This window comes from Balaenoptera physalus (genome assembly GCF_965194825.1).
Source record: "Balaenoptera physalus genome assembly, chromosome: 8".
In the NCBI taxonomy this organism is placed as follows: Eukaryota; Metazoa; Chordata; class Mammalia; order Artiodactyla; family Balaenopteridae; genus Balaenoptera; species Balaenoptera physalus.
Window position 1 is genome coordinate 8,476,862 of NC_138887.1, and position 26,831 is coordinate 8,503,692.

Here is a 26,831-nt window from a genome sequence, read left to right on the forward strand (position 1 = left end):
AAAAAGAGACAGCTTCTGGAGCTCTAGGGGGACACACGAGAAGGCGCTGGGAGGGTCAGAGCCCAGTCACTTCAGGGACAGCCGGATCCAGGGGGACCCACCCATCCCACACTCGTGTTCATTCGGCAGCTTCTTCTGTGCCCACCCTGGGGGACCAGTAGCCAGTGGGTCCCGGACAGGTGGGCTCTCACAGCACTGACCTCCTCGTGGGGCAGAGAGCAAATCAAAAGGCAAGTACGGAACGGGGTGAGTGCTTTAAAGGAATCGCTGGGAGTTCATGATTCAGAGTGAGTAGGGGGCCTCCCTAGGGCAGCCGGCCTCTCTGAAGAGAGCTGGGAAGGGCCGAGATGCTGCCTCAGATGCTGGGAGAGGGCCTGGGGTGTCCGGAAGTGAGGGCGGTGCCGTGGTCCCAGGATGCTGTGCCCCACTGACCATGAGAGTCCAGATGCCACATCACTTCCAGAGAAATCCCGTGAAGGGCACGGCAGCTCAGAGGATCCACAAGTCAGAGGGAGCAGGGGAGGGGCGGGTGAGGACAGAGGACACAGTGAAGGGACCAGGAGGAAGGGAATGGGCCTCAGGCGTAAATGTGGTCGGGCCTCTATTTCTGTTTCTTTCTCTCCTTGTTTGTGATGGATCATTCTCTCAGGGAAGTGTTACCGAACTCAGGTTCGGCTGCCCGCTGCTCAAAAGCCAATACTGAGAGACAAGTGTTGGGTAAAAAGAAAGATAGCTTTATCGAGGAAGCCGGCAATCCTGGGGAGAAGCTGGACTCATGTCCCAAAGAACCAACTCCTCACTGTTGATCAGGGGCAAGAACTTTTAAAGGGGAGTTTCGGGGGTGCAGAGGCTGGGGAGTGGCCACGTACAGAACAACTCCAAAAATCACCTTGATGTTAGTCATGCAATGGTCTGATCGATGCCATATTGATGGTTTTAAGTACATTTAACCTTCAATGCCAGGGTCCGTTTGTTCCCATTTCCTTGAGGCCAGTTCTTGGTATTGTGCAAGGTGGAACAGCTTATGTCATGGCTACAGTCTGGTGATCATGTAGTTTACTTTTTCCACCTGATGGGGGCTTCAGTATCTGCAAAATATCTCAAAGGATATAGCTCAGAATATTATCCATAGCCCTTCAGGAGGAGCTAAAGGTCCTTGACTTTGTTTAATGGCTAAACTATCATTATTTTGTCTTGTTTGACTATTTTCCTTTGTGTCTGCACTTCTTCACTTCTCTGATTAAATTTATCCCCTGATAAAGTTTTTCTACAGACAAGAAGCAGGTGGAAGACATGGGGGGGGGGGGTCTGTCCTGAGATGGCCCCATAGGGTCCTGCTCCATTACAGAGGGAGTCTTTCACCCTCTTCCACGAGGCTGGAAGCCTCTCCAGGTCTACAACCTGCGGCTTTAAGACCACAGAGGACACCTGTCTTCCCTGCCAGCTCCACATAGAAAAATCCCCCGGGAAGCGCTCCTGCTGGCCGGGGTGGGTCACACATCCATTTCTGGAAGGACCCATTTGACTTGTGGCATCTGACTGAGGGATGTAAGTGCAGCCTCCACCAAAAACCATGCTTCTAGACATGGGGAGAGGCAGCCCCTCAAAATAAAAGGGCTGCTTTTCTGTGAGAGGACACTGTGGAACCCCCAGAAGTCCTAAGGAACCTGAGAGCAGGGGACAGGAGCCCGGGTACCCGGGAAGATGACTTCAACAGTAGTGCAGGCTCTGTGGGTACACAGCTGTCAGTGAATTTAAATGAGAGGTGACCCAGAATATTTTCTCAGAAATAAGAGAAACAGGATGAGGGAAGTGAAATAAAAAGCAAAGCAAACAGAATAGAGGAAGGGAGGCGAGTTTCGAGCCTAGAAGGCAAAGGAGAGGGACGTGGCAGACCCCCCAGGGTCACCGCTATTGTCATTGGGCACTCGGGGCTACTTCTATCTAATGTCAGCTCCCAAATCATCAGTGGGTCTCAGCTAGTTCCCTGCCTGAGACCAGAGTGTTTCACACCCACAGAGGTCTTGCGGTCCACGCCCAACGTTTCCCCTTCTGAGCGGGATGAGAAATGCACACAGCCGCCCAAACCCGTTAGCCCTTCTGGTACATTCCGAGGTGGCAGGAGTGTCATCCTGGCTTATGAAGCTTCTGCAGAGGGTCTGCAGCTCTGGAAACAGGAACAGAACTGGCCCCGAGGAAGAAGCCTGAGAGGGCAGCAGCAGTCAGGCCCTCAGGCTTTTACCACAAGGGGCTAGAATAACAGTCCTGTCCATTTTTAGAAGTCCATCAACATGTCCTGCCAAAATGAAACAAAAGACAATAATACAAAAATTCATGGCAGCAGGGTATGAAAATGAGGGTCACATGCAGTGCAGGCCACAGAGGGGACCACCCACCGTCTGGTCCCAAAGTGCCCCCAGACTTGCCTCCTCGACCTCACAGAATTCTCCCCCGTCCCAAACATGTGGCCTCTCGGGGCTTCCTGCACCTCTGCTCTCTCCACCTCTCCTCCTTGCAAACTCCTAGTTACCGTCAAAGCCACACCCAAACAGCGCCTGGTCTGGGCAGCCTGCCCCGAGCCCCAGGCACCAGCAGCCACAGAGGCCTCCCCTGTACTTCTCACCTCCCAGCCCTGAAATCAGGTCCCCAAAGCCCATGACTCTTCAGGAGGTGGGCCTCTCTCCACCACTCTGTGCTCAGCCCCTGTCTTGGCACCTGGCACCCTTGACACTCAATAAATGTCAGGTACCTGTTTGGTGATTGATACAAGGCCTCTGGCTTAAAGGGAACTGCCCTCAGGTCATTTTCCATTCCAAAAACAACTCCGAAAGGCCAGGGGCTCCAACCCACACCTTCTCCTGCTGCGAAAACCGATCTGAAAATGAACACAGCACCTGGGAATCGACTCACGCTGTATGGTTTCTAAACAGCAGTGCTAAGCTCTGAGAATGCCTTCCCGGGGTGGGGGTTGGTGGCCTCACTGTCAATCCCTGGAACAGTACGAGGCCACGTCAACTTCAGAAACAAAGCAGTAAGCAATGGACAATACACCGCTGCCACAAAAACAGCAGGGTTTTAAGAGAGGAAGTTTCCTCTGTGGATTGGGACACTTCAGACGTTTGCGGGAAGATGCCCAAGAAAACTGTCACGTGAGAAAACTTCCACCCATCTGGCTTATTTAATAAGGCGCCTCCTTGCCCCTCAGTGGGGCATCTGATGCCTCTCCTCTGATGGCCCAGGAAGGCAGCACAAGACCGCTAGGTCCCAGGAGGTGGCAAACACCTGCACAGACAAGTCACCTGCAGTGACTGGAGGTTATAACCACTCAGTCACGGCGATCCTTCTGGTCAATGTGGGCGAAGCTTTCAGAAACCTTCTCCATCCGAGCCATGGGAGCTCCAGGTCCTCAATGAAATAAAATATTTTGTGTCATGCATAGGATGAGGACAGGCAGATAAAGCCTGAATGTTAACCACTGATACAGCTTTGCACTATTTACGGTCCCCTCAGATTTAACAGCCTGATCTGCTGTGTCACACGGCACACAGGCTCCGAGTTGAAAGACTCTGTACTGACTTGAGAAGCTCCTCCAAGATGCGTGGGGTCCCTTCCTGCAAAGCCCTTGGGAAAGTGAGGAGAGCTCCACGCATGGGGGAAAGGTACACAAAGGGAGGAGAAAAGCAAAACACAGAACACCTTATAGCCTCATCTCCCTGCAACTAAATTTCCAAAATGGTTACCTGGACACTGCTAAGTTAGTGAGATTCTTCTTCTAAAGAGCATTGAGTTTTCCTCACAATCGGACTTTTATCAGAAAAAGGTGAGGCATTTCTGTAACAACCTATATGGGAAAAGAATCTGAAAAAGAATGAATATATGTATATGTATAACCGAATCACTTTGCTGCACACCTGAAATTAACACAATGTTATAAATCAACTATACACCAATATAAAATAAAAATTAAATTTAAAAAAAGAAGAAAAAGCTTAGTCAGAAGGGAAGGAAAAGTTCACTTGGGAAGCTCAGCACACAACAGATACTTTTTGTTGATTTCCAACACCAGTCACATTGATGGTTAGCTGATTAAAAGCTTCACACCCTCAATCCACTGCATACTGTTGAGTCACGGAACACTTACCTTCCTGAGTAAAGGGGAGAAGTTCAATATTATCAAGTCATCCTCGCAGCCATTAAAAGGATGAAATAGAGGTAATGTGTGCTGGCATAGAAAGAGCTGAGGACCTGCTGTAGGGAACAAGCTGCTGCACAGCCCCAGGTGCATCATGACCCTGGTTAAATCCTGGTTAAGTTCTACACATCACAGAGGTGCGTGGGGAGGTCCTGTGCGACACTCACCAATCAATAGCCACGTCCACCTCTGGGAGGAGAAAGAGGGAGCCGGTGAGGGCTGGTGAGGACATGTGAGCACAGGTGAGGGCGGGTAGGGACAGGTGAGAACAGGTGAGAACAGGTGAGGACAGGTGGGGACCGGAGGGGGCAGGGCAGGGCAGGGCAAGGCAGGGCAGGGCAAGTCAGGCGAACAGGCACATCCCACTCTACACTTCCATGTTGCTGGAGTCTTTCTCTGAAAAATGGAAAGGGAAGAGAGAGAGACTGTGAGCTCCCCGTAATCAGTGCCCCTCGATCCAAAGAGCAGGCCTTGCCCGATGCCCCGATGTGCACCCTGGAAGAGAAGGACGACGACCAATCTGGAGGAGCTGCAGGCGCGGGGGAGTGAGAGGCAGGCTGGGCGCAGCGCCCTCGGGAGAAGGGGCAGGAAGCTGCCTGACACCCTCTGTGGGTCGAGGGGGGCAGGGGGTCCTGGTAGGATCTCCCTCGTGTGAACCTGACGGGCCAGACAGCCGGGTGCCTGGGGGAGAGGTGGAGCCTCACCAGGGACGAAATCAGCCTGAGCCCCCAACCTCTGGGAAGGGGCAGGCGTTCAGAGGTGCCCATTCCTCCTCCTAATGTTAAGTTTTCAATAGCGAACAAGGGGACGTGGGGAGAAGCTGGTCCCAGCCAGAGAATCAAGAGCTGCCCTGCACATTTCCCCCCTACGGCAGCCGAACGTAAGGTCACAGGTGAGTCATGCGGGCCACCTGGGTCACGTGAAACCTCTCACCTGTACCGAGAATTAGACTTGGGTGCAAGACCACCTGGTCAAGTTCAAGTCAGAAAGAAGGGCCCATGAGTCCACTTTGGAGGCGGCAAGCTGTCGGTGGGTTGCCAGGGCAGCTGGGTTTTCCTGGAGCAAAGTTTCACTCATCCTGAGGGGACGGCTGCAGCTCAGCCAGCTATTCTGAGGGGAGGGATGACTTTGCTCTGGCCTTCGGGAAGCTGGAGAGTTCAGTGTTCTATTAGGAACAGTAAAACCATAGTCCTGCAGGCTAAGGGCTCCTTTTCCGAAAAAGTATGAATTTGGCATCCCCCATGTCAGAGAAGGAGGTTCTGTTCTCTTGGTCCAAGTCCTCTCTCACTGAGGAATCCAGACAAGACACTTAGGGAGATGTGCCAGGCCAGTCCCTGCACCCTCGGCTTTAGGGGAGGCTACAGGGAGCGCTGGAAAGAGACTACCTGTTGGAGGGGACACGACGCGTAAGAAAGACCGAATTTGAAATGTGAACTCGTGTTTTTATGATGATCCTCTTCCCCAAGTGGAGGAATGAACTTGGCAAATTCCTTCTCTCAACGGGCTCAGTGGATCCTTGTGTAGTAAGGAACTATATCCCAGTTTAAAAAAGAAAAAAAAAAAAAAGATGCAGGCAGAAGGCTAAAAGGAAGCCCAAAGTTGTGTCCTCTCTGTGGAAAACCGCAGTGCACCCTCTTTGAGGTCATGGGAACCCTGAGCTTGGACATTCCCTAGGCCCTTGGGCTGCCTGGCATAACCGCAGCCTCCATTCTCGCCAACAGGTGTGCACAGAAGTAATTCATGCAGAAGTGGGACTGTGGCCTGAGAGCAATTCCAACGTCACTGAAAAGAACAACCCTAAATGATGCCTAAACCACAAACCAGAGGACCTGCCTTGTCTCACCCTGGACCACCAGCTGTATTTGCCCGCTGACTCAGCCACTGTACTGAGTCTCTTCCTCAGCCTTCAGTCTAACTAAAGCACATTCATCCTTCTAAAAGCTTCTGTAATAAGAAGAGAAGAAGAGTAGCTATAAAAGCAATAAGACTTGCCCTTTTGGACTTAGAAGATAGCGTTAACAAGACTGACTTATGTGGGGATAGGCTTCCATTCCACCAAGGTGAGATATTTAGCAGATATTCTAGTGAGTCCAAATCTGTTAATACCTGGGGAAATCTCTGATCACAGGAGCAAATTACCTTCTGGAAAGGTACTACTTTGATATAAAACGATTATATATAATTGCACTTATTACCTTTTCCTAAATTTTCTTAAAGGTAAATCAGCATTTTCATTTCTTTGAGGTGAAACTACGTGATTACATAGTACTTGGTATTTCCAAATAACTGCGTTTCCACATCCTGTAGGGTCACAGGAAGGGACTCATTTTTTAAAAAGAGTAGAAAAAGCCTTGTTCTGTTATTTCTGCTCAGTGTTTAAGCCTGTCGCCTCATCCGTACAGTCCTTCACAATCTTCATTCTTCATTTCAAACTGGCAGCCATCAATGAAGATGGACAAAGAACTCCATTCATTCATTCAAAGTTTTTCGATCCTCAAATCACAACCAAACATTTAACCAGCTTAGTTGGTCAGACTGCACCAGGCGGACTCTACTTTGGATATTGCTGTGGCTTCCAGCTTCTAGTGAAGCTGAAAATCCCTCACAGTGGATTTTCTGGTGGGTTTCCACCCAATGCTAATAGCACCCCTTGGAAATAGTTGCTGCAGAAAACGAAGTTGTAGCCACTCACCAGGAATTTAGCGGTGTTTTTGGTCTGTGAGCAGAATTGCCTATTTTCCAAGAGACACGTTCAAGACCCCTGTAGGGATCTCACAAAGGAGTCAGGGGCCAAAAAGTGTGTCTCCAACCACTCCCTGGGAGCAGAGAGAATATGTCAGGTTCACAACATGTTCTAAAACTGGTTCTATAACCAGCTTTTTGGTGCATTTGATTAATAATTAATGTATTGTGCTATTGGATTTTATTATAAAAAATATATATTTGGTCTTTATCCCCTTTCTGGCACAGATCAACTAAAACCCTTGTAATGTCCTGTGATGTTGTTACCGAGTCCAAGCTCGCTGTACTCACCGCACGACAGGCCAATAAATCAGAGACGAGGTGTTGAGGCAGGGAACACGGACTTTCCGAGAAGTTGGCAAGCTAAAGTCTCAAAATAACCATCTTATCGGGGTTTGGATGTCAGTTTCTTTTATAGCACAGAGAGGGGGAGGAGATGAGGAAGAAAAGTAAAAAGGCCATTAAGTTTTGCAAATATCCCCTAGGATTGGCCAGCCTCCGGGAGGGGATGTGTTAATTTCTTCTTTCTTGCAGCCATCCACAGGTGGACAGGGTCCGGATGTCTGCCTGAACAAAGGCACTTTGGTTTAACATTCAGGCAGAGGGGCGGGGTTCCCTGAGGCAGGCCATTATGTAGAGACAGGATCCTTTTAGTGAACAAAAGCAGCGGAAAGCGAAGGTTAAAGTAAAAGGAACAGATCCAACATGTAGTCAGATTTGGCTCTTCCCTATTACAATGTGAGCTGTAATGGTACAATATCTCTTATTATGTTAATGAGGTGATTTTAAAAAGCCCCTATGGATGGGGGCTGGTTGCTAGGAGAACAAACCACGTGATTAGAGGGTTGGAAGTTTCAGTTCCTGACCTCCAGGGAGGGAGAGGGGCTGGAGGTGGAATCAATCACCAATGGCCAATGATTTAATCAAATGTTCCTATGTAATGAAGCCTACATAAGAACCCAAAGGACAGGGTTCAGAGGCTTCCTGGTTGGTGAACACATGGAGATTTGGGAGAGCGGCGCTCCTGGAGAGGGTGTGGAAGCTCCACACCCTTCCCACATACCTTGCCTTATGCGTCTCTTCCATCTGGCTATGAAATAAAATTCATATTTTATGGCAAGCCAAGAAAAATCGTAACATAAAATTTTTCTCTGCTCTTGGCCTCCTCTCTCCCACCACTGTATATGTGCAGTATGTACCGACCTAACCTTCCCATCAGCAGGAATATCTGCTCAACCATAGAGCAAATTTCCCCTAGCCTCAACAAGACAACTCCTTAAAATAGAACCTTCCTTCTTGATCTTGTAAGGGGTCACGATGTTATCGAACCAGACTTGGGTCTGCTTGCCCACACACAGTAAAGCCAATCTACTGACACCAGGTTGTGGTGAAGGAAAGTGCGGCGTTTATTGTAAGGCGCGGTAGGAGGAGAACCGGTGGTTCAAAAACCCCAAACTCCCTGAAGGGTTTCAGCAAAGAATTTTTAAAGGCCAGGCTTTGGGGGGTTGGGGGGTCGCAGGGAACGTGATCAGCTCGTGCACAATTCTCTGATCGGTTGATGGTGAGGTAACAGGCTGGTGTCACAGGGGTTAGCGTTATCAATCCTTAGTCTCCAGTAAGCCTGGGGGCTATATGCTCAAGGTCATCAGGTAGTTAACTTCCATTTGAGGGGGGGGTTTTAGCATCTGTAAAGCAACTCAGGAAATGTCCATCACATACTATTATCTAGGTACCTCAGAGAGGAGCTACAGCAGAGGATATGGGGGAGGGGTCTGTCCCGGGAAGGCCCCATAGGGTCCTGCTCGGTTACAACGATGACCCACCACTTTGTACTTGCAGATCTGGATTGTGTAAACTGTCCATAATATGTCATTTAATGTACAGCCCTCTGTCTCAAAAACCTTATGTAACTGTGCTTTGACTTCTAACGGGCTGAACAGTTCTCGGAGCTTTCTGAGATGCTCTCCCAGGGCTGTAATCCTCAATTTGGCTTGAATAAACCTTTCCGTTTCTTTCTTAGATCAACTGATTAATTTTTCATCAACAATGCCCTTTCCCCATACCTTGTGGTACGAATCTCTTTCATTTGGCTATTCCTGAGTTTTTTATGCCTTTATAATCTGGTGACCTAGTGAGTAAAATGTTTCTCTGAGTTCTGAGAGTCACTCTAGCAAACTAGTTGAACCCACAGAGGGGGTCGTTGGAACTTCCCACCTATAGCCAGTTAATCAGAAGCACAGGTGACAACCTGGAACTTGTGACTGCCCTCTGAAGTTGGGGGGGAAGGGGTACAGTCTCGTGGGATCTGATGTTACCTGAGCATAGACAGTCAGAATTGAGCTGAACTGCAGAACACCCAGTTGGTGTGGGGAAAACTCCCAACATGGGAATTTGTGATCAGAAGTGTAGCTGTTGTCAGAATAGTACATTAACATTAATTTGCATTCATATATTAATTAACATACTAATGACTTTTTTGACTAAAAAAATTGCGACAACGTAAGTTACTAATTATAGGATTACTTCTCCTTAGAGTATTATTTTCTTCAAACTGGTTAGCTGGATAAGTAACCAGTAGGGTCACCAGAGCGTCTTCTACAACGTGATGACAGAAGCCTGAACAGGTGGAAATCCCAAGGTTGTGAACACCCTGGCTGACAAGGGCTCCCACCATCAGGACAGATCAGGAGATGAGGTCTGTTCTAAGGATCGGTCTGTAAAACTAAACCCTCCTTTACAGGCTGTATGGACCCTGATAAGAAAGGGGGTCAGTCCCAGGACTTGTAGGGAAACAATCTCTCCAGGACTCATGTCCTAGAGGCTGGTGCCTGTTCATAGCTCCAGGGAAAAGTCTTTCTCAGGAAAGAAGCCACACCAGGTCTTTCAGCATGAACATGTCAACTGAAAAAAGATGCACAACCTGAAAGTTGAGAACTACGTTTTATTCTAGGACCTTACTGAGGACTGTAGCCCAGGAGACAGCCTCTCAGCTAGCTCCGAGAAACTGTTCCTAAGAGGTAAGGGAAGAGCCAGGATGTATAGGAGTTTTTGCTGGGAAAAAAAAAAAAGTAGCCAAAACATCAAAAGATTACTGCTGGGGCTTCCCTGGTGGCGCAGTGGTTGAGAATCCGCCTGCCAATGCAGGGGACACAGGTTCGAGCCCTGGTCCGGGAAGATCCCACATGCCACAGAGCAACTAAGCCCGTGTGCCACAACTACTGAGCCCATGTGCCACAACTACTGAAGCGCATGCGCCTAGAGCCCGTGCTCCACAACGAGAGGCCACCACAATGAGAAGCCTGTGCACCGCAACGAAGAGTAGCCCGTGTGCAGCAATGAAGACTCAATGCAGCCAAAAATAAAATAAATTAATTAACTAAAAAAAAAATTTTTGTGATTACTGCTAATCACAAAAAAACAGACATCTCAAGTGAATGATTTTAGTGCCTTTCTATGTATGGGGAGATGCAAGAGTCTGGGCTCATTGAAATTATTCCTGTGATATATATCTCAACTCTCTAGGGCCAGTATCCTGTTTTTCTCCATCCTGGATCCCCTCAGGGTGCACCTTGGGGGGGAGGGGGAGGGTGGGCCATGGCTGCAGTGGCTGATGGCTGCCAACATTTGCTGTGCCTCCCATGGGGGCCAGAACCCAGGTCCAGCACACACAGGCCGGGCTCAAAGTCCTGATAAGACTGGCTCCTGAATTGAGGGAGGGAAGGGGGAGGGCAGTAGCACCCGGAAGTCCCAGTGGTGCAGGGCAGAGTGGGGGAGGAGAGGAGAGATCAGGCCCCCAACCCCATCCCATCCCATACACACACCACATGGATGGCCTGCTCCAAGACCCTACCTTCACTTCTCCTACCTGGGCCAGACCCCAACCTGTGACCCTGTGCCCACCCAGCCTCACCCTGCAGGAGCAAGGCAAGCTGCTCCCACCAAGAAGCCCCCAAAGACTCCTATAGAGCTCTCTTGGCACAAGGAGCCCCCATTCAAATGGTCACACCATATTCACACTTTGCCACACTTATCTGAGGGTTACTCTTATTTTGAATACCCTTTGGCTAGGTAGAGTGATTAGGACCCTAAACCCATCAGTGTGTCTGGGCTGGGAGGCTGCATCACACCAGTCAGAGCCCTGGACCCCCAGCAGGGAAGTTCTGTAAGGGGCCATCTGCCCCCGACCCCCGGTCTGGGAACCCACCCCTCCCTCCCAGGAGAGGCCACATTCAGGGTCTAGCACAGCCATTCAGGTTTTTTTGTTTTTTTAATTTACATATTTTTAATTTTTATTTTTTGCTGCATTGGGTCTTTGGTGCTGCGCGCAGGCTTTCTCTAGTTGCGGCAAGCGGGGGGCTACTCTTCGTTGCGGTGCGTGGGCTTCTCATTGCGGTGGCTTCTCTTGTTGCGGAGCACAGGCTCTAGGCGCACAGGCTTCAGTAGTTGCAGCACGTAGGCTCAGTAGTTGTAGCACACGAGCTCTAGAGCTCAGGCTCAGTAGTTGCGGCGCACGGGCTTAGCTGCTCTGCAGCATGTGGGATCTTCCCGGGCCAGGGCTCGAACCCATGTCCCCTGCATTGGCAGGCAGATGCTTAACCACTGCGCTACCAGGGAAGCCCCAGCCATTCGTTTTAAAGTACAACTTTGGTCTTCAGAGCAGCAGGGATTTAGATTTGCCTGACTACCTTGCCCTGGTCACACAAAGTAGAATCCAAAAGGCTCTCAAGTTTGGGATTCAGACAAGGTTTGGCGGCTCCTCCAAAGCCCTGTCACTTTACTCAGGTCAAGCAACATGCTGTAAATTTCACACAGGAAATAGGCTGCACTATTTGGGGTTCACTTTTATATGGCCTGCCTCTGTGGGGCTGGGAATTTGTTTATTTGTTTGCAGTTTTTTAGAGAAGTTACTCACTCTCATTCTTAATTTATTTTATATATTTCAATGCGTTTCTTTGAGTGCTTAGAAGCTGATGAATTTGTGAAGCTTACAATGACCATGTTTTAAATAAATTTCATATTATGCCAGGACTTTAGCAAAAGTTTGGGGCAGGGGGTGGGGCTAATCAGAAGTCTTTACACAGGTTTTATTTTTTTTAACTCCCTCAACCTAAAATTAATGAAAATTATTTACTGCATTTCAACAAAATACAACCTATTTTGGCCATTAAAATTGTTTTTAACTTGATGCTTGCACTTTTGCCAATCTTGATAATTATTGCTTCATTATGGCTTCAGCTAATACTTCGTTAAACTAAAAACAAGTGATAAAATCGGCAAATGGGGATTTGTGTCCGCATCACACAGGCACATACTCACACAAAAACACACATGCAAACTCCCGATCACATACACTTGCACACTCACACGTGTGTACGCACATACATACGCACAAGCTCACACACACATATACAGTGCTGGGGAAGGCTGTTTTACATGGAATGAGGAAAGTATCGGAGGTCAGAAATCTTTCCCATTGCCTCACTGAGAAATGGAATCTTGTCCAACGATAAATATTCCACCAACTCTTTAAAAGCAGCTGATGTGCCCACGCAACAGAGGACTTTTTTTTTTTTTTTTAAGTCTCTGGAATATTTGACCAGGACAGCCTCCTTCTATTCTCCCAGGTTTTCTCTAAACTCCAGGTTCTGGGTTCAGCCCAGACTTCACACGCAGGAGATGGTCTCCCCAGAACCCAGGATGACTAGACTCTCCCAAACACACATGGCTGCAACCCCCAATGCCTTTGCCATGGGGCGTGTGCTGCTCTGGAGAGCCCCTCTCATGGTTCTGCATGTGTGCTTAGCTAAAAGACGTTCCCGATTAATACAAATTATTGAAATAATATTCAAAGTAAAACAAATGGATGACTTGCCGCCTTGTCGGGTACCTGTACTTTTGTTCTCATGGTACTGCTGGCCCCGGGTACCCACGGAGTCTAGGCCGGGGGCTGCACGGTCTGGAACTGCTGCATCTCAGCTCCCCCCGTGCCCAGGCCGCAAGCAGGGACCGCAGGCAATTCCCACACAGGAAGCGCAGGCAGGGAGAGGCCATGCAGGGTGGCACACCGCGGACTCAGGGCAGAACTCCATCTCCCACTCTGTGTCAGTCTGGCCGCACAGGAGCCCCTCTGTCTGCCCTGTCAGGGACAGGCTGTGCAATTAAGAAATACATCACTTTTTTACAAGAAGGTGCAAAAAGCAGGACATGTGTCTTCCTAAATAACCCACAGTGGGTAAGATCCCACCGTGCAGCTGTACTGGTGGCGTCCCACTGCCTTCATCACTTGCCTCCCAACACATTGCCAGGTTTCACCCTGTAAATAGCTGGATTCTTTTATCCTATGTCCGCAAACTCAAAGAGTAAGAGCACGGTTCATCTATTTGGTGAATAGCAATGGCCTCTGCGTTGAGAAGTCTTACTAGAAATTGCATTGGAAGACAATCTTAAATGAAGGCACGATCCTATGGTTGAGAATGGCACGCACTTCAAGCTAGGAAAACAGAGAATGCACCCTTAGGGTCACCACCACCCACTTTAATGGCCTCTTCAGAGGGGCTCCCTGAGTCTGATTCCTGGTCTGAAGAAGTCTTACCAAATAATTGCTGCAGGGACTGAATATTATAAGCTGAGGTGCCTAGCACAGAGAATGCCACAGGATGAGTGTCCAAGGAACGATGATAGTGCTTTTACTTCCCACATCTGCCCCCTCCCCCTGCGATTCAGCTGCTAGATGGCCACAGCAGCAGTCCATCCTGATCCTGACCCCAAATCAAGGCCCCTGCCTTTCCTGTAGTTACCTCTGACTTTTAAGTACCCCTACCCCTGCTTCTGGTCACTGAGATACATGGGCCCACCATCATGGGTTAAAACCCCTGACATCCTGATTGCCCAGGAGATGCAGCCAAATCCTAAGTCTTTCTCCATCTTTAAAATATTCATTGAGTACCCGGGTTCAGGACCTGGGATTTGATTCGGGATTTGAGTAAGATCTGGTCCCTGCCCTGAAGAGGAGAAACAGGCATGTAATCAATTTTCGTAAAAGCAGAATAAACTCTGTGATGGGAGCACAGGAAAATCACAGAGGACGCAGTAAAAAATCTGGAGGTATCAGGGAAGGCCTGGCACAGGTGGTAACCACTCAGCCTTGTTTTGAAGTTGCCAGAAGGAAGGGAAAGGCACTGAGTGTCTAAACAAAAGGCATGAAATAGTATGGTGTCTTTAAGATGTAACTCAGTGTGGCCAAACCACTAAAGGGGATTATTAGAAAACTGAGATGTGTCAAAGAAATCTTTCTGGGATCCTGCAGCAAATCTACGTTATAAGTGAAAAATATCTGATGAGTACAATTGTGTCTGAAGTGACTACTGAGGCCTTCAAGAATTAGACTTCTAGATGGATCTTCAAAAGTCTATGCAAAACATTAAAAGGACAGAAAAAAATTAAAATGTAAAATATTTGCAACCTACATCACAAGTGATGAATAACCTTAAAATACAAAGTTTCTTACTATAGAGAAGAGAGAAGAAAAAGAATAAGAAATTTACAGAGCAGTTCACAAAAAAAAAAAAGAATTAAAAATGACCTTTAAACATATGAAAAGATGCTAGATTCACTCAGAACAAGAGGAAAGCAAATTCCAAGTATACTGAGTTACCATTTCTCACCTATCAGATGGGCAAAAATTCAAAAGGTTGACCACATATAATGAGGCAAGACTAAAGAAAACACTGTCTCCCATAAACCCAGGGGGAATGCAAAATGTCACAGTCCCTGTGGAGGGCAATTTAGCTAAATCATGCAGGCATTTACCCTTCAACCCAGCAATGTCACTTCTAGGAATTTACTGGCAAGAATTTTAAAAAGATATATGCACAGGGTTACTCATTGCAGCAGTATTTTACAAAAATACAAAAAGATAAAAAGAAAAGAAAAAGAAACAGAAAAGAGAAAGCTGGAAACAATGCAAATCAATAGGATTTAGTTGGGCAAGTGATCACACATCACCTGATGAAATGCCATGCATCTGTAAAGATGACTGAGATGTCTGCTTCAAGGCAGAATACAGAAAATGGTAAAAAGACCATCCCTCCCACCAAAACAATGAGAAAAGAAGATAAACTTAAAACAAAATAAAATGTTACTTAAACCTATCAGAAATATGCAGATGTAAAGAAGTCCAAATTTACTGAATTCCAGAAGAGTTCTAATCCCTCCCCAGGTAAGAAAAGACCAATGGTCACTTTCCTCCTTGAGATCACTGCAGAACAGAAGATGAACAACTTGGCCAAGATGAATAGATTTAATGGGTTGGAATCTGGAGGATGCCCCAAAAAAGAGCTAGCTCACACATGTGCCAATTCTTCCACTTGAGAAGATGGAGGTTAGTCTACAAAGAGAGAAAGGGATATCTCCATAGTTTTCAGGTATTTAGATCCAAAGCTTTTACTCCAATGAGGCATCTGGTGTCACCCTCAAGATGTTTGAAAACAGAAATGAATTGCAACTACTAACAGCACAAACCAGCCATGGCCCAGCTTAACTCCTGACTGGATCAAAGTGATGAGCTCCTGACTCTGGCCACCCTCTCCACTGTTCTTTATAGTCAAAGTCAAGTATAAAACCAAAATTATCGGATGTTCATAGAAACAAGGAAATGAAAGCCACAATAAAGGGAATAACAGGTAATAGAGGCACACTGAGAGATGACATGGATTTTGGAATTAGCAGAAAAGGATTTAAAATAACTTATAAGTATACTAAAGTAATCAAAGAAGAATATGGAAATGAATTAAAAGATGGATAATTTCAGCAAAGAAATGAAAAACTATGCAAAAGATCCAAATGGAAATGCTAGAATTAAAAAACCTTATAACTGAAATTAAGAACATATTCAGTTGGTTTAACAGGGGGCTGAACAAAACAAAAAGAATCAGTGAACTCAAGATAAGTTAATAGAAAGGATCCACATTGAAGCATAGAAAGAAATAAAATAGATACTGCATCACATCATAGATATGAAGACAATATCAAACAGTCTAATAAGGATGTAACTGAGTTCATAGGAGGGAGATAAAGGAGCAAAAGAAACATTTGAACAGATGATAAGTGAGAATGTCCCAACCTTGTCAGAGTCATCAGTCCAACAATTCAAAAGCTCAACAAATCCAACGAAGGATAAACACAAACATCTATACCAGGGCATGCCCTAGTCAAACTTCTGAAAACCAAAGAAAAAGAGAAGCTGGGTAAAAGCATGCAGAGAAAAGAAACAACTTATGTTCAGGGTAACAACAAAAAGAAAGGCAGGTGACTTTTCCTAAAGCACAAAGGAAGCCAGAGTGATGAAAATGAAATCTTCTGTTTAAATGCTGAAAGAGGGCTTCCTTGGTGGTGCAGTGCTTAAGAATCCACCTGCCAATGCAGGGGACACAGGTTTGAGACCTGGTCCGGGAAGATCCCACATGCCACGGAGCAGCTAAGCCTGTGCGCCACAACTACTGAGCCTGCGCTCTAGAGCCCACAAGCCACAACTACTGAAGCCCACACACCTAGAGCCCGTGCTCCACAATAAGAGAAGCCACCGCAATGAGAAGCCCGTGCACCACAACGAAGAGTAGCCCCTGCTCGCAGCAACTAGAGAAAGACTGCGCTCAGCAACAAGGACCCAACTCAGGCAAAAAATAATTAATTAATTAATTTTTTTAAAATGCTGAAAGAAAAAGATTTCCAACCCTAAATTCTAGAGTTAGCAAATATAGACTTTAAAAATGAAGATGAAATAAATCATTCCCAGAAAAAAAAGAAAGCTGAGAGAAGGCATCAGCACCCTGTCAACACTGAAAGAAATACTAAAGGAAGCTCTTCAGGCCGAAGGGGATGATCTGAGATGAAACACGCGTCTGCAGAGAGAGATGGAGTCACCCACGTGAGTCGACACGTGGCCAAAGACAAAATGATTTTTAATATATTTAAGACTCTTCTTTAAAGCAAAAATAATAGCATGTGTTGTGTGTTTCATAGCATGTGTGTAAGTAAAACACATACCACAATAGCACAACAGTGCAGATGCTGGTAACAAAATTACATTGTTCTGAAGTTCTCACATTGAGAAGTGGTCTGATAGGAACTCCTGGTTTCCTGAGAAAAGGTTAGTGGGGTCACTGTAATCTTAAAGTTAAGGATAAAAACAACACACACACACACACAGAAAAATCTTAAAGTTAACAATGAAAACAATACAAAAAGCCAACAGAGGAAAGAAAGTGGAATACCAAAAGATATTTAATGAATCCAAAGGAAGGCAGAAAAAGAGAAGTGGGACAATGATTCAATGGAACAAATAAGCAAAAAGAAAAGAGGAAAATCAGTACCATTTACAAATAAAGTAAATAGGAAAATGGTGAACGCAGCCGAATCAAAGGAATAATTAGATTAAACATTAATTAACAAAAACACTCCAATTAAAAGACAAAGATGATCAGACTACGTTTAAAAATCAAAGAAAGACCCAACTACTGGCTATTTATAAATGATGCACTTTCAATATAAACAAACCATTAGGTTTAGAGTAGAAGAATGGAATATATATACCGAGCAGACACTAATTATAAGAAAGTTGCAGTGGCTAAATCAATATCAGATAAAGCAGACTTCAAGAAAAACAGTACCTCCAAAGATAAAGAAAGAACTCGTTTTTTAAAGGAGAATCAATTCATCAAGAAGACAAACAATGTTAAATGCATAGTCACTTAGTAACAAAGCTTGAAAATACATGATGCAAAAACTTACAGAATTAAAAGATGAAACAGATAAATCCACAGATGTAATTGGAAAGTTTATATTCTTCCCTCAATAATTAATTGATTGGTATTCCTTCTTTAGGAGACGGAACCTGATTCCCCTCCCCTGAGTATGGGCTGGTCTTGGTGACTTGCTTCTAATGAATAAAGAAGTGACAGTTTGTGACTTGAGGAGTAGGTCATTAAAAGGGATTGTGGCTCCTGTCCCGGTTGCTTTCTGTCTCAGATGACATGATCTGGGGAAGCCAACTGCATGTCATGCACGAGCAGCTTGATGACCCACGTGGCGAGGAACTGAACCCTCTTGCCAACAGCCATGTCACTAAGCCACCCTGGAAGTGGGTCCTCCAAGTGGCACGTGAGCGGGAAAGACCCAAAGCAGCATCCCAAATGCTCTGAGAACTGAACTGAGATTTAGACCAGAGCCCACATCACAGAATAACCCCTGTGTAATTCAGGCCTGAGGCAGACCCAAAGCAGCATCACAGATCTTTAAAGCAGAACTGAGATTAGAACCACTGGCCACAGACAGTGAAACAGAACCTGTGGTTGGACCTAACCAAGGTGATATCCTGCTAAAAAATCAATAAATAAACAAACAACAGCATCAACATTCCCCGTAAGATTAGAAGAGGGCCCTGCACCTAGAGTCTAAAGAACATACATTCCTTGCATGGAAGACACAGCAGAAAAGCTGGGAGAGTACGAATAATTCTCCAGAGAAAAGACAGTCGACAAAGGCCAACCTCTGGACAACCCAGACGTAGAAATGATCAAAAACGTAAAGTAGCTACTAGAACCATGCTCCATGAGGCCAAAGAAAACAACCTCCAAGTGAAAGAAGAGTGCTCAACAGAAAAAGGAAATGTAAAAAATAACCCAATGAAAGTTTTAGAAGAGAAGGATGTAATATGTGAAATAAAAATTCACTGGATCAGCTCAATAACAAAATGGAGATCATGAAGAAAAGAGTTAATGAACTTGAAAATAGATTAATAGAAATTATCCAATCTAAACAACAGAGAGAAAAAAAGATCCAAAACAAATGTGCTATGACCAGAGCACCAGAGATGTACACAACAATCTCAATGTAACATGGAAGACGATAAGAAAAGGTTGGCACAGAAAACAGAATTTGAAAAATAATAGCTGAAAACTTCCCCAAATTGATGAATAATGCAAATTTACAGATTCAAGAAGTGAGAAAACTTAAAGAGGATAAACTCCAGTGAAATCATACCCAAACACTTCATAATCAAACTGTGGAAAACAAAAGATAAAGAAAAAAATTTTAAAGCCAGAGAATATAACACATTGCATAAAAGAGAACAGAAATGTTCTCTAAGGATTTTCCTTCAGAAGTAGGAAGCCATAAACAGCTTAGGAAGACAACCACGGGAGGTTTGTCAAGTAGCCAGGTGGTCGTCCAGATGTTTGCATGCAGACTTTGAGACCTGTGGCTGGTCACTAATGGGGGAAAGTGGAATGTCAAGGTTCATCCTGCCCTGGATCTGAGCCCACGGACTTCTGATGGCCTCCGAAGTCTCCATCAGAGCCAGGAAACCAGTGTCTATACAATGTTTGGAGAAGTTGCCATCTCCACCTGCTGACTCTAGATTGCCAGGGTGGGGAACCGCAGCCTAACTGCAGCTCAAGGTTAAAAGCCCCAGATAACCACGCCTGTTCTTTTTTATGGGGCAGTCATCCCAGCAGATCTTGTGCTGATGTCACTTTGTACCTGCCTTCAAGAAAACCTGTTGATTCTGTGGACAGCCCCAGTGGAGACAGTGAACTCTGTCTATAGTATAAATGTTTATACTGTGTTTCTAAGACATTCTTTGAGGCAAATTATCTGTATACACATAGGTTAACTTCTATAAAAACTCTTCACAAATTGCATCTTATAAAATGGACACAAATACTAGTGACAGTTTACCCTTCATACAGTATTGACAACTCTTTCGGTGAACACTTTGTAATTATTTTAAAAGTTTGATTGCTGATGATAGAAAACTGCTTGAATGAATTAAGTATCTGGGATCAGTTCTTAAAAAACAGATGTACCCACACTTTTTAAAAAAGAACGACTTCATTGTCTTCTAAAAGAAGAACTGTCTAATTCTTAAGTGGGCCAATTAAAAAAATAAAAGAATAGGAAAAGGTATAGCATGCAGACAATAATCAGAAGAAACTGGAGTGTCTAGATTAGCATCAAATAAGCAGACTTCAGAGACAAGAATGTTAACAAGATAAGAAGGAACATTGCGTGATGATAAAGCATCAATTCACAGAATTTCGAAATATATGTGCCGAACTCAGAGCCTCAAAATACAGGAAGCAAAAGCTGATCAAACTGAAAGGAGAACTGATTTTTGAACTTAAAGTCTGTGGCCACTCATAGCCCGCCTGTCTCAATTCCTGGTCCGTCTCCCCTCAGCTCACCCTCTTGGGGAAACCACTCCCTGTTAAGTCCAACTGTCTGACAGCTCTTTGCACCTGTTACTGAATAGAGCTGGAGAACAGGACACGGTCATGCTAATTAGTCTTATTTTAAATTCATGACATTCCAGTGGGTCCTTAATGCTACCATTTTCCCAAGCCATTCCCCTTCCCATGCTTGTGATCTCTATTTCCCCCTTTCTCCTCCCACCTGTGTTGGTTTTTCTCCTGTCCTCGCTGATAACTCAGGCTTTTTTTTTCCTTTTTAGTTTCTCATGACCTCACTCACTGCTTTGGTAATTTCATCCAATTTCATTGTTTCAAGTACAAAATATATTCCTTTCTTTAGGCTGCCTAACAAATTACCACGAATGGGGTGGCTTAAAATGACAGAAATTTATTACCTCCGTGTTCTGGAAGCCAGAGTCTGAAAGGAAGGTGCCAGCAGGGCCAGGCTTCCTCTAAGACCTTAGGTAGAATCATTCCTCACCTCCCCTGGCGTATGGTGGTGCAGGCAATCTTTGGCGTTCCTTGGCTTATAGCTAGATCTCTCCAATTTCTGCCTCTCTTCACAAGGCGTTCTCCCCTCTGTCTGTGTCTGTGTCTCTCCTCTTACATGGACACCTAACACTGGATTTAGGACCTACTCTCATCCTGTACGAGCTCATCTTAACTAATTACATCTGCAAAGACATTTAAAAATAAGTTCACATTCCATGTGTACATGCATTTCAAGGTAACACTATTTAATTCAGTATATTTTGCCCTCTGCCCTCCAAAAACTGACATCTGCATACAAAGTACATTCACCTCATCTTAAAATCTTCCATTCCAGAATTATCCCAAAATCTCATCTAAATATGATCAACTCAGAAAGTTCCAAATCCCATAATCTACTTGCCTAAATGGCCCAGATGGGTGATACTGAGGGTATGACCCATCCTGGGGCAAAATTCCTCTCCATGTGTAGACCTTTTAAACTAGAAAACATGTTATCTGCTTCCAAAATGCAATGGTGGGGCAGGCATAGGATAGGCATTCCCATTTCAAAAGGGAGAAATTTGAAGGAATAAAAGGGTCAGGGGTCCCAAGCAAGTCCAAAACCCAGCAGGGCAAATTCCACTAGGTTTCAGGACCTGAGAATAATCCTCTGTTGTTTGATGCTCCACCCTTGGGGCCTGCAGAGAGAAAATCAAAACAAAACAAATCAAAAACTTCCTATAAAGAGAACTTCAGGACCAGATGGTTTCACTGATAAATTCTACCAAATATATAAAGAAGAAGTAATATCAAAGACTCTATACAAACTCCCCCAGAAATAAGATATTACAAGGAAAAAGAACTACAGATTAATATCTCTCATGAACACAGATGCAAAAATTCTGAAAAAATATTTTAGCAAACCAAGTTCAGCAATATATAAAAGAATAAGACCAAGGGGCTAAGGGAAGAGATTGGGGTGGTGTGTGCTATCCCAAGAATGCAAGGCTGGTTTAACAGTTGAAAATAATTCTATGTAATTCACCACATTAATAACCTAAGAAAGAAAAGCTATATGATCATTTCCATAGATGCAGTAAAGGCATTGAACAAAAGTCAACATCCATTCCTAATAAAATGCTCTCTATGCAAAATAGGAAAAGAGAGGAACTTTGTCATCCTGATAATTGGCATCCGTGCAAAACCGACAGCTTATATCATACTTGATTATAAAAGTCTGAATGCTTTTCCCCCAAGATCAGAAACACAACAGGATGTCCTCTTTTACCATTCCAATCAAGCATCATACTAGAAGTTCCAGCCAGTGTTACAAGGCAAGAGAAAGAAATAAAAGGCATCCAGATTGGAAAAAAAAGTAAAACTTCTTTATTCACAGATGACATAATACATAATAGAACTACTAGAACTAAAAAAAAAAAAAAAGAACCACTAGAACTAATAAATGAGTTTTGCACATTTGCAGGATACAAAATCAATATACCAAAATCAATTGTATACTAGCGATAAAAATTTTGAAATTTAAATCTTAAAAATATACCATTTACAATTGCATCCAAAAATATGAAATACTTAGAAATACGTATGACAAAACACATGCAAGACTTATATGCTGAAAAATAAATGGATATATACACTGTGTTCATGAGTGTGAAGACCCAGTATTATTGAGGTCAATTCTTCCCAAATTGATCTCTAGAATCAGAGAAATCCTAGCCAAAATGCTGGTAGATATATACAGATATAGATATAGATATCTAGATATATATATAGATAGATCTATCTATATTGAAAATTTGGTTCTAAAATTCATGTGAAAATTCTAAGACTTAAAAGAGTCAAAACAATTTTTTTTTAAAAAAAGAATAAATTTGGAGGACTAGCACTCTCTGATTTTAAGATTATTATAGAACTACAGTAATGAAAACAGTGTGATACTGGCATAAAGAAAAATAAATAGAGATGGCATAATAAATAGATCAATGGAAGAGAATAGAGAACCCAAAAATATACCCACACATATATAGACAACTGATTTTCAACAAAGGCATAAAAGCCTTTGGTGGAGGATAGTCTTCAGAAAATGATGCTGGAAATAGGATATCCATATAACTTCAATCCATACCTCACACCAAATCTGAAAATTAACTCAAGATGGACCATAGGCCTAAATGTAAGAGGTAAAATTATAAAACTTTTAAAAGAAAACAAGATAAACCCTTGGTGTGTGACCTTGGGTTGGGCAAAGATTTCTTAAACATAACACTAAAAGTATACTTTATAAAAGAAAAAAGGATAAACTGTACTTCATCAAAATTTAAATTTTCACTCTTCATAATATCTTGTTAAAAATTTAAATGACCAGCCATAGATTGGGAGATAATATATCCAGCAAATATCATATCCAGTAAAGAAGGACTTGTATCCAAAATGTATAAAGAAATCTCAAAACTCAATAAGAAAACAAACAGCCCAATTTTTTAAATGGGCAAAAATTTGAACAGACACTTCAGAAGAGAGAAGATACACAGATGACAGATTAGCACAAGACAAATGCTCAACTTCTGTAGTCATTAAGGCAATGCAAATTAAAACCAAAATGAGATACCACTACTTAACTAACAGAATGGCTAAAATTAAAAAGACTGCCCATCCCAAGTGTTGGCAACTGTAACTCTCATATACTGCTGGTGGGAATGTAAAATGATACAAACGTTCTGGAAAACAGTTTGACAATTTGTCAATTTCATAAAACATCAAGTATATATATATATATATATATATATATATATATATATACACACATACACACATATATGTGTATACATATTGTATATATGAATATATATAAATGTCTGGGCATATATGATATATTATATATATATGATTATATATCATATAATCCAGATATTCCACTACTAGTATTTATCCAGGAGAACTGAAAACTTGCATCCATACAAATATCTGTACATGAATGTTCACAGAAGTTTTATGTTTAATAGCCAAAACATGAAAACAACTCAAATATACATCAACGAGTTAATAGATTTAAAAAACCAGGGTTGTATGTATACAATGGGATTCAACTCAACAACAAAAGAAGTGAACTATTTATTCTTCCCTGCCTCAACAGGGATAAATCTCAAAATAATTATGCTGAGTAACAGAAGCCAGACGAAAAAGAGTCCATACTGATTCCATTCATATAAAATTCTAGAAAATGCAAACTAGAGTAACAGAAAGGAGATCACTGGTTGGGAGGTGACAGGATTGGTGTCAGCGCCAGAGGCAAACCAGCTGAATGGAAAATGCCCCCCAAATCTTCCTTGCTCCCTATTGGCCAGGGAAAGACCCTATTATGCCCATGGCCAGTTTGACCGCTGCATACCATCCCCAAAGAGAGCAGCAACTGGAAACATGTTAACATTTGAACTAACGAGTCAGGAATCTGGAGCGGGGTGGGGCTCTGGTTTGGAATCCATTTGAGAATAAATCCTCTAATTTAAGGTTTGTTCAGGTGGCTCTGTGAATACAGGAATAAAATTTGACTTCCCACGTGGCATTACTGTGTCCAAGAGCTAATCCTTCCATGGATGCCATGAGATACACAGCAGTGATCTTTCCTGGTCTTGGAATCAAGGTTCAGAACCTGCTCCGGGTCAGAAGCTAGCAAGGGGAGGAGTGAGCCAGCAGGTGGGCAAACACTCAGGTCTCCTGTGATCAAGGTCCCAATCTCCCTCTTAGTTCCCTAAGTTCCAGCCTTGAACAAAAGCTGGATCTGAGACAGACTCAGGAATTGGCCCACTGTGAATGACCAGAGCAGAGAAACAGCCCTTGCCCTGTAAATGACTACACGGGCATGGGTGCCAGTGCCCATGGGAACAGCAATGCTATTGTGAGAGAAAAGGCTGCGGACAGGGAATCATTGTGCTGAACAGAAACCTGCCTTCCACCGGGTGGGATCCCAGAAGGCTTGTCTTCTGCTTACAATGTGCCCAAGCCCTTTCTCTGGAAGCCCTTCATCCATCTCCAAATTGTCAGACCAAGCAGGATGGCACTAACTCTGAAATCCCCGGCTCTAATGCCACGGGTGCCACTTTCCCAATCCACTTTATCAAGCTTCCCTCTCAGAATTCCACCTCCTCTGAAAGACACATGCCAACACTCATGCTGTCCATTCCAAGGCCTCCCTCATCCCTCCAGGCACACAGAGCTGTGGTCCTTGCACGCTCTCATACCCCTCCTTACTCAACTCACCTCTCTGAAGCTCCTTTCGGCCACATAGGAGAGTCTGTGCCCCCTCCCCTGGGTCACAGACACACTTGGTCAACTCTTCTGTGTTTCTCATGGTCACACTGCACACCACTGCCTGGTCCCCATAAGTCTCTCCAGACAGCCTGTGAGACCCTGTGGCCAGCACACGGAAGTGCTCAGTTTGTGGACAGATAAACTCTTAGTGGTGTCATTTGTAGGTTAGGGTCATTTCTAGTGTTCTTCTCAGCAGTAATGTCCCCATGCATCCCCAAACTCAGGAGACTTACCTAGCAGGCCATCTGATGGAGGGGAAATTAGGTTCCCTTTCCCCACCCACACCTCCTCTAGCGGGAAATGGCAAAGCTTTAGGCAGAGTGGCACCGATCCCTGAAACTAGGTCCATAACATCACTCCCCTCTAGGAGTTAGGACATTTCTGTTCAGAGTCTACTGTGGTAGGTAAACCTGACAGCCACACCTCTGGGACGCAGAAGAGGGGGCTTGCTGCTAGGGGCAGGGAGAGAGACCATAGGGTGGTGTGTCCAGCTAGGGCAGAAGAGAAGCAAGGGAAGTGGACGTCATATGGAGACAAGGTGCCTGTGAGCTGCTCCAAGAAATGAGTGGCTTCTGTCATGAGGTGAAAATAACCAGGCTGACCCCAGCAGTCACCCCTCATCATCAGGCCAACTGAATTTTGTTAGTGAAAAGGGATACATCCCATCCTGTCGCCTGTCTGTTATGCCAATGGTTGTCTGCTACTTTACAATTATTCAGCAATTTATGCCAAGTACCTTCACCAGGGGAAAAGCCATCTTGCCTACCGACCACTTTATGTTAATAACCACAAACGCCAGATAAATTGGTAGTTTGACAAAATTAACTAGAATGCCACAAAATTAAGTTTTAGCCCATCCAAGTCCCCAAGTCTTCCCTGCAACAACTATGTTCCATGGTGGGGGGAGGAGGGGATTGTGGTTCCCTGCAGTTTTGTGAAATAAAAATGACTAAAAATTGAAACACAACTCTCCCCACATCACTGCCCCAGATTTACTTTGCAAGATTTCACGAGAAAGGTCATGAGAGTCTAAAAAACGCTGTTGTGGAATGTTATTACAAGTCACAGTGTAACCTTTAGTTTTCTTGGTCTCTGGCTTGTTCAGAGACATCCTGACGCTTAGGCGCCCCCTAGGGACTCCGCGCAGAACACTCACCTTTTCTCCAACTGCACGGCGAGGTCTGTGACTTTAGACATTCTCCCTGGGCTTCCCTTGTCCGCTACTTAGATGATGATGCTGGTAGGGGCTTCCCCCCCGGTGGTGCAGTGGTTAAGAATCTCCGCCTGCCAATGGAGGAGACACGGGTTCGAGCCCTGGTCCGGGAAGATCCCACATGCCGCGGAGCAACTAAGCCCGTGCACCATAGCTACTGAGCCTGCGCTCTAGAGCCCGCGAGCCACAACTGCTGAGTCCGTGTGCCACAACTACTGAAGCCCGCCCACCTAGAGCCCGTGCTCCCAAAAAGAGAAGCCACTGCAATGAGAAGCCTGTTCACCGCAACGAAGAGTAGCCCCCGCTACTCGCCGCAACCAGAGAAAAGCCCGTGTGCAGCAACAAAGACCCAAGGCAGCCAAAAATAAAATAAAATAGATAATGCTGATAAAAAGTGTCACACTGACCAAAGACCAGCTCAGCCCCGGGTATAACACTGTGCTAAACAGAGGCGGACCTGCCACCCCAAGAATCTTCTGATATAGAAACCGACCGGAATATCAGAGTCAAGTTCCCCATGGTTAGCTATTAAGGAACACATGTTTTGTTTCAATTTTCCAATGAAATTGGAGACCCTGTTCTTGGCTCTCAAAGCAGATAACATACAGGTACAAGGAGTGGTACAGGAGAAAGGGAATAG

The 26,831-nt window shown here is 44.6% G+C and overlaps 1 protein-coding gene and 1 long non-coding RNA gene across 5 annotated transcripts in view; both read right to left on the reverse strand.

Annotated features, from left to right (window-relative positions):
- Positions 1-26,831, reverse strand: part of ADCY1 (adenylate cyclase 1) — a gene marked incomplete at its 5' end in the record, with an annotated part of 434,017 nt that overhangs the window by 219,597 nt on the left and 187,589 nt on the right. The window lies entirely within an intron of this gene.
- Positions 1-26,831, reverse strand: part of LOC309665386 — a 33,652-nt gene that overhangs the window by 5,124 nt on the left and 1,697 nt on the right. For 3 of the 4 annotated variants that reach the window (XR_014266378.1, XR_014266379.1, XR_014266380.1), the window contains 3 exons: positions 26,135-26,262; positions 2,750-2,875; positions 714-2,296 (listed from right to left, as the gene is read on the reverse strand). This is a non-coding gene — a long non-coding RNA (uncharacterized lncRNA). Of the gene's footprint in view, positions 1-713; positions 2,297-2,749; positions 2,876-26,134; positions 26,263-26,831 lie in introns of those variants that run through there. The other variant, XR_014266377.1, reaches the window with a different exon arrangement.